A 9,055-nucleotide genomic window follows, 5' to 3' on the forward strand; every position below is an offset into this window, starting at 1 on the left:
TGTTCAAGATGCTTACACTGAACTGTAATACATCAACTTCATCATTGATGAAGATATTTCACAATGAAGTACAATACAATTTATTGTTCGTTCAAGGTTCAAGAATTTATTTTGCATAATCCTTTGTCAGTGGACTGTGATTTATATGAATAGCCCAATTTTAAGGTCACTGTCCACTCTTGAGAACTACTTCAAACCCTTTTGTATTAAACCTTAAAGAACATATCGATATTTATATGTTAAACTAACCCTATGATCAAATGGGTATATGAGATGTGTGCTTTGAGAAAGACTCCCTGTAATATATTAATTTAGAGGTCATTTCATTTTCTTTCTTAGGATCTCCTAGCTATTGGTGGCTCTGAGCCATGGAATAAATACTTCCTCCACAACAGTGCCTTTATCTATTGGCTGTCTCAGGTTCTGGCCACTCAACGCGTCCATGTGGCACGTACTCTAAGACTCTGGTCTACAGCTCAGTTCTGTTCAGGAATTATGTAGCAAACGGTGACGTGAAGAGCATGTTATCAGAATGGTGTGCTGACTCTCCAGAGAGAGGACTTGAATGCTCAGATCCCTGTGCCGGTGGAGGGTGCTTGTCTCTCCAAAAGCCACTCTCAGATGGATGTTTCTGGCTCATCTCCTTACCTCAAAATCTACAAGCATAAAGGACAGATAAACAGTAGGCCCATTAGAATCAATCACTAATCCATCAAATGAAATCCATTAGAAAGTCAACTCATATTTATCATTTAAAATTTCAATAGAAAGAATGAATTACAAATAAGGTTAAGTAATATATGGCATGAGGGAAAAAAAGCTAAAAGGGCCATTTCAGGGTTTTTAAAATATAGACTTTTCACTTTTTATGAAATGGTATCAAGAACTACACAACGGTGAAGCTGAGTTACTTCTGGGTGGAATAAAAGATAAAATGGAAGTTTATTGTTTCACTTTCATTTGGAGTCCAAAGACCTAAATCAAAACAATCAATAATAATACTTCCCACATTCCAAAATGAAGAGCTAGACCATGTAAGTAAGGCCTGCATATAAGGGTATGGAAGCCAGTGATGTGATTTTTAAATGACAACCCACTCCCCTCCTACGAAAGAAGCTAGAGATTAGAGAAAGGGTTTAGTAAGAATTATCAGTGTGCAGCTAATGCCATTTCATATGCCAACAGTTCTTCAACTAACATCCACTCTTCCCATGGACCAGATGATGCTGGCCAGCTGAAGGAGAGTCAAAACCTCAAGAATCAAAGGAAAACTCAAAAGTGGGCCAGAGGAGATGCATTTTGTGGAACCCAGGCAATTTCTGGTAAGAAATCTCGAGCATCAGGAGGAGACAGATGGCATCTCTAAGAAGCTATGACACACCATGAAAGTATCTAAAACCTTCTCTGTCCCTTCCCCTCAAATCTGCCATCAAATGCCCACTTTTTAGCTCCCAGAGGACTCAGAAAGCACACGTAGCCAGCTGCTAAGAAGAGAAATAAGTAGAAGAGAAGACAGAAGAAATGGATCACATTCCCATTTCAGACTACAGACCTTCCTCAACTAAGGATGCTGTTAAGTCCCCCCCTCCCCCCAAAACCATCGTGAGTTGAAAATCCCATAATGGCGCCTGGCTGGCTCAGCTGGTTAAACATCTGATTCTTGATTTCAGCTCGGGTCATGATCTCACAGTTTGTAACGTCAATCCCCACGTTGGGCTCTGTGCACTGAACACACAGAGCCTACTTGGGATTCTCCCTCTCTCCCTGTTCCTCTCTCTCTCTCTCTGTCTCTCTCTCTCTCTCTCTCTCTCTCTCTCTCTCTCTCTCAAAATAAATAAATATACTTTAAAAAAAAGAAAATACCATAAACTGAAAGTGCATGTAACGTGAAACCTACTGATCATAGCTTAGCCCAGCCAACTTTAAAAAGGACCAGAACACATATATGAGCCTGCAGCTGGGCAGAACCATGTAACTCAGAGCCTCTTTGACAACAGAGTGTTGAACATCTCACGTGATTCACTGAATACTGTACTGAAGATGAAAAACAGACATCTGTAAGGGGGGGCAGAATGGTTGTCACTGTGTCGGGTCTTGACCCTCATGATCATGGGGCTGACTAGAGCTATAGTTCTGCCCGGCATCGCAAGAGACGGACATATCACATATCTCTAGCCAAGGACAAGATCCAAATTCAAAAACTCAAGTACAGTTTCTACTGAAAGCGTATTGCTTTCCCAACATCGTAAAGTCGAAGCATCATTAAGTCAAATGATAGCAAGTTGAGGACCATATTGGCTTCCCAGTTGGGTTGGCCCACTCTGGAAGTGGCCCTGGGCAAACAGACAATATAATCACCTTATGAAATCCCACTGGAAAGTGAAATACCCTCTTCTTCCAAAGACAGGAAGGACAGGCTAATGGCAGGGCCTGCATATCTCTGGTCGCCCACCTCATCCTTGCTCTCCTACTGTCCCTACGCTATCCATGGGAGCCCCTGGCCCAAGGTTATAGAAATCAAGAATTGAGGATCTGTGGAATTGTAAGTAATATTGCATTTTAATAACAGAAGCATGTTCTAAGAAAAGCAAATAATACTAAAATGTCCCAAGAATGTTCACATAATGGTAACTACCATGTATTCAGCTTCTGCTATGAAGATAAAATTAACTTTAATTTACTTGGACATAAGTAAACAGTATGTACCAAATGATCTATTACCAAGTAAGTAATTGTATATGCCACCTTTGTGTCAAATGTGCCACACATTTACTCATTAGTCTCCCTATTATTAGCCCTATTTTACAGATAAGAAAACTAAAATTCAAAGAAAGTAAGTCATTTTTCTCAACAGGCATGACGTTTCAGCATGGTTCAGCTCAGGACTAACCCCCAGGTATGTGCTCTTCTCCGAGTGCTACATTGAAGGAAACAAAGGAAGAAGGAGAGAAGAAGGGAGGGAAGAGAGAGAAAGGGAGGCCAGAGGAAACAAGGGAAGAAGGGAGAAACAGAAAGAGAAGGGAGGGAGAGAGGAAAGCAGGAAGAGAGGGGAGCCAAGAAGGAACAGCTCACAGTAAGAACTGCGGAAAAAGAGGCACCTCGGAGCAGCTATGAATAGGTTTTGCTCCAGGGACAGCCATTCTGATCTCAAAGAGCTGATGGTGCAGAACTTGGAAGAAAAATAAACAAAGCCCCTCCCCTTCCTACCTTAAAATGGGGAAAAGGAAATATATGTGCAGGGAGACTTCAGGAATAATCAAGGTAAGCTTGTGTCACCTTGTTTTCAAATGGAATTACCTAGAAAAAGGAATCTTACCGTGCATTTGAGGATGTATCACAAACTAGAGTTAAGAAAATTACCAGACACCTTCCTCTTTCAGGAGCAACACTTTCATTTTCTTCAGAGTCCATCAGAAAGCAGATACCAGTGAAAATTAAAGCCAAAAGTCTTTAAATTGTAGCCATAAAAACAGAAATGATTTTGCTTGGAGCCTATGTCCTGTCTGTTTTGTCCAGGCGTAAACATTTCCTTAATTTTCAAACTCTGAAAGACAACAGGATTACATGACTTAATGAGGAGAGGGCATGCCATTAATAGGTACCGTAAGTAGTATAACCAGTCTCCATTTTATATAACATATGAAGTTGAAAATAGCTCTGAAATTCAGTCTATCACCAGTGAGTCTTTGAGAGCCCAGCTCAAAACCAACCTGAACAGAGCTCTTGATTATGCCCCCTACACTGTCATCTCGAGTCAAAGCTCCCATACAGGGGCGCCTGGGTGGCTCAGTTAGTTTAGCGTCCAACTGTGGCTCAGGTTATGAACTCAAGGCTCATGAGTTCAAACCCTGCATCAGGCTCTGTGCTGACAGTTTGGAGCCTGGAGCCTGCTTCAGATTCTATCTCCATGTCTGTCTGTCTATCTGTCTGTCTGTCTCTCTCTCTTTCTCTGCCCCGCCCATGCTCATGCACAATCTCTCTTTCTCAAATATAAATATCAAATATAAATAAATTTTTAATTATAAATACATAAATAAAATTTAAAAAATCCCAAATGGTAGGCAAAGCCACCCTGAGGTACAGAAATTAGTGTGAATTGCTAAAGGAGGCACACAGAAACACAACCATGATTGCGTATCTGAAGGCAAACCATGAGAATTAAATCTTGGTAAGTTGTAACCAAATAAGTGAATTCTATAAATCAAAAAGTAACCAATTATAAACAGCTGAATATTAAGTCATTATTCCCTGGATAACCTCGGTTTCCTTTTTTGCATGTTTACTGTCCAACTAATGCAATGTCCCAGTATTTGGAAACTGTGGCGATCTCTGTGCGAATAACTTGGAAGTGAGGAACCAGCATGGTTTGGGGATGCCAAGAGCTCCAAGTGCCCTACAATGCACACCAACTCAAGCACTTAGCATCTTAGCAAAGCACTGGTAACTAGGCCATTCTAGAAACACACACAAGATTTTTTTAAAAAGGGGACAGCATAATTAAAAAAAAAAAGCAAGATTTGGTTATTTTCCGTTGTTGTTTTTTTTCAGGCCAAATACCACCAAATCATTTTATTCTGATAAATGGTGACAGCGGTGTTGATAGAGTCACTAACAAGATGCTCTTTGATTTCATTACAATAAAACAACTTGCCTCATCTTGATTCCTGAAGCAATTAATCCTTAAATTGGCCTATACTAATATGCTGAAAAGATGTTTAGCCTAGCAAGAGAAATGCATTACTACCATAAGGTCAAGATTGCTCTTGAAAAGGGCAGCCCATCTGTATTTCTGAAAGTTAAGATCTTAGGTTTAATTACATAACTGATTTCATTTTAATCTATGTAGAAAAATGTCTTTTATTAAAAAGGTGATGATAGCTAATGAAAACTCACATGGGGTTGCTCAATGCCAACGAGGAAGCCTGATTGTGCAAAAAAAGCACAAAAAATTACCACTTCACATAGAGAAGTTGGTATCCTTTTAATTTGTATTATTTAATGGGGGTTTCAATCCACAGAATTTTCATTTCTCTTTATTTGTGCCACTTTCTAATATACAGAGCACTTAATCGAATAATGTCATCACTAGGAATCAAAAGATAAGCAAAATGTGTGAACAAATATGTAAAAGTATGAAAAAATGTGTAAAACTACATAAAATATTGACAACTACATAAAATACATACATAGTTGTGAGGCTTGGTTTTTAAAGTAAAATGTGTCCCTAAGTTGTCTTTATTATATTTTCTGACTAAAAAGCCTACTTAATAAAAAAAATAGAACTATTACAACAAGGAGAAACCATCTCTAGACCTCCCACCTAGAACTAACCTCCACAAATACCTGGCTCAATGTTGAATCACACTGCACATAGTCTGTTACAACCTACTCTGCTCTTTTAAAATTCTGTCTTTTCATTCATGATTTTCTACCATATAAGCATTAATCAGGAAAACAATTAAAAAATAATATGTGTCTTTCTTCGGGAATTTAAAACAAAAGATGATGGAAATAAAACTAGAAAGTGCTGGTGGCTTTATTCATCATTGCATTTGATCTCTCATATTTATGAATCTCATTCCGTTAGCCAAGTAAAGCATTAGTGACAAGAATGGAGGTGGAGAGATGGATTTAAGTGATATAGGACTGATCATTACCATTAGAGGGTGCAGGCCAAAGATCTCCGCTCCTTTCTGGACAGAACTGAGTTTTAGTCTCCACCCAGTATGTACGCACCCTCTTAAGCCTGGTTGCTCTTAGAATTGCCTGGAGAGCTTCTCTAATGCGCCACTTCCTGGGCCTCATCACAAATCATTTAAATGAGAGTATCTGTGGTCCCTGAGAATTTTTACAAAAGCTTCCTTCAGTCAGCTGTACCGAGGACTGACATGTCGTGATGAGCATTCCTGAGGATTGCTGGCTACTTCCTGGTCGACATGTTGTCTAAACCATGACACTAAATGAGGTCAGCAAGAGACTGATAGTAAATAGGGAAGAGAAGACACCTAAAGCGTGAGCCCTGGGGTATTCTAGCATTTAGGGAGATAGATAACAGTGCAAGGAGCTCTGAAGAAGTTCCAGAAAAACCAGGAGAGAATGGGCTGCGAGTAGCCAAATGGAAGGAATGTTGGGAGGAAGAAGGAGGGGTACCCACGGTAGATGATGGGTCAGAAATAAAAGGAGAATTGACTTCAATTTAGCAAATAAGGTAACTCTGGTAACCTTGACAGAAGTGGTTGGGGAAACCTGACAGAGACAAAATTCGAGTAGAGTCTGTTTATACAGAAATGGGCCAAAGGGGATATTTTAAAATCTTTTAAGAATTCTTGTTATAAATAGAGCAGAGAAATGAGTTGGGAACTGAAGAGATGTAGTGTCGAGGGAAAGACATTTTTAAGGGGGAAATGACAACAAGCCTGTATACTGATGAGAATGATCCAGAAAACGGGAAACAAATGATGATGTCAAAGACTGCGGGGGAAAATTGTTGAGATAATGTCCTCGAGTACACATGGCTTTGGATGACTCAGTGAAACCTCGTCAGTGGGAGGAGGAAAGGCAGAAGTACGGTGTAGATGCATGTAGGTCAGACTAGAGAAGACACTTCGGGAAATGCTTCTGACTGCTTCTATTTTCTCTGAGGAGAAAGAAACTAGGTCATCACCTCAGAGTCGGATGACGGTGCTGATGGAGATCTGAGCAGAGAGAGGACGTGAACGAGGCCCCTCATAGAGACGAACACTAAATGACCCCATGAAATGGACATCCACTTCCAGTCCTACCACAGTAGTACCCAGTGGACAATCAGTGTTTACGTTGAGAAATGAATGTCCCTTCATGAAATGCTGCTCCAGTGCAAACTAAAAAAAAAGAAAAAGAAAAGAACGTTGAGATTTTAGGCTGCATCTCTGTATCCACCAAAACCATCAGAGAGATGCCTGTTTAAGCCGTATTTCTTTACTGGGCCTGAAGAGCAACGTATTATTATCTCCTGGGTTTTTATGGAGCGGCAAGAGGCAGTCCCTTCTTCATTAGAGGCTTGGATGTTGTTTTGGGTTTTGAGGACATTATCCTAAGCTGCTTAGTGCCCCCTCTATGAAGCCCCAAGCAAAATGTTTATCGTGGAGATGTCAGGAGTAGCTATTTATATATCATATTCAGACAAGCACACTGTACCTCATTAAACAATAAAATCTATATAAGTGAATAACTTCCCTTTTTGTTATGTCTGCAAGAAACCCAGAACCAAATTTATGCCTTAGCTCTAACCATTATTGGGCACATGTGGCCTGCACAACTGGGATCCAATTTTCCCCTGAAATCTACATCCTATTTTAATTTACATTTTTCTGAAGTCTAATTTTATTCAAATTTACATTTTACCACTTTCTTCTAAACCACCATGAATTTATTTATGGTATAAGGCAGTGTGTAAATAGAGGCAAATTGGTACCAAAAAGAATATCAAGTTGAAATTGCAAACATGTTTCGTCTACAAAATATTGATGCATTAGTATATTTACGTAGTTCCTGAGACTTTTGTGTTTACGATCCCATTCAGATGTTCCCTTAATGCTTTAATTACCAGACAAATTAAGATTGCCTGAGTTTCCCAGCTAATGAGCTAAGATTCATATTTGAATTAGCATCTTGCCTACTATGCAGGCAGCGTGTGCTGAAATTTTCACAGAACCAAGATATCTACACCAAGTTCTTCACATAACAGTCAGTGTCTCCAGATCCCCACAAACAAAAGAGGTTAGAAATTCTGTTCTGAAACTATAAGTGGACTGTAATTTTTCTAAAAGTTTTCATATTTCAATTTTTTTCTTTCTAGTATAAAGTAACAAACAGGCATCTGTCTGCAGCCAGCACTGACCTATCAGTGTAGATTTTCTTCTTTGTATTTCTTTCTTTTGTATGAACAGCTAGTTTTTCCCCCGCCTATATTTTAGATGCTTTGTATTGCTGGCATTTGCTTTTATTTGTGGTATTTGTATCAACATTATACAATTAGATCTATAAACATGCTCGGCATCCTCCAACATTACTTGCTTATTTTTACAGAACAATCTTAAGGGGGACTTAGAAAAGAAAATGGCCCCCAAGTGCAGGTAGATATAGAAATACCAATAGAAAATGACATTGTGCTTTCATCCTATTGACATTTAAAGGACTGTATTTCTTGGGTGACCCCCTAAAGGCTTCCAACCCTCAATGTCACGGACCTTCATCAAAAGATGTTATCATGTTGTGTCGACCAACAAAAATAGTGTGATCGCATACAAAATCAGGCTGCACAAAACTCACTCAGGCTCAAAGGCACAATAAATCTGCAGCATTTTTAATATTTAAAATTCCAAACAATACTTTCATGCTAGGCTTTAAGCATATATTTTTATGGTTACTAGTTTAGCACTTCTTTTTACAGCTCACACAAACAGTGCTGTCTTTGTAAATTCCCAAAGGGACAGTTGAGACAGTGATGCGGAACTGCACCATGGTTGTTAATTCTTAATGTCCGCAGGAGAAGTGCTGGCTTCAGGGTGAGCTGGACTTGACCATGGACACTGCTAAGGAAAGGCTTAGAAAACGGGGGACGTGGGCGACAAAAGAGAAGACAAACACAAAACTTAGGCCCAGAAATTTAGAGCTCGAAGGAGGGTAGATTCCTTCATTAGAGAGATGAAAATCCAAAGTCCAGACGGTCTTCCAGAGCGATGGAAAGTCACAGGGCTGATCTCTGTTAAAGCTGCGACTGTGTTGTCACTTTCAGGCCAACCTTATCACATCACACCCACACCGTCGAAACAGAAAGTGTTAACTCACCGACGGGATTAAAACTGAACATTCAAGCATTACCATCATTATGATAATTGAAGTTTCATGATGTAATTAACATTTCATCTAAACCGCTGTTGTTGAGGGATAAGTCATTACAAGAAGGCATTAAACAGAGTAGATTTTTAAATGAAGAGAAATTTTATTCCCAATGAGAAAGGTCTCAATAATGGAAAACAATTGAGAACTGCAGTGTAAATATCTCAAGGAGCAA

General features: G+C 39.4%; 1 long non-coding RNA gene across 1 annotated transcript; it reads right to left on the reverse strand.

Moving 5' to 3' along the window:
* Positions 1-3,374: 3,374 nt before the first annotated feature.
* Positions 3,375-6,705, reverse strand: LOC115278059. Its single transcript, XR_003902669.1, has 2 exons — positions 6,665-6,705; positions 3,375-3,544 (listed from the first exon to the last, which is right to left on the reverse strand). It is a non-coding gene; the product is annotated as an uncharacterized LOC115278059 (long non-coding RNA).
* Positions 6,706-9,055: the final 2,350 nt, after the last annotated feature.

This window comes from Suricata suricatta, chromosome 14, assembly GCF_006229205.1.
Source record: "Suricata suricatta isolate VVHF042 chromosome 14, meerkat_22Aug2017_6uvM2_HiC, whole genome shotgun sequence".
NCBI classification, from domain to species: Eukaryota; Metazoa; Chordata; class Mammalia; order Carnivora; family Herpestidae; genus Suricata; species Suricata suricatta.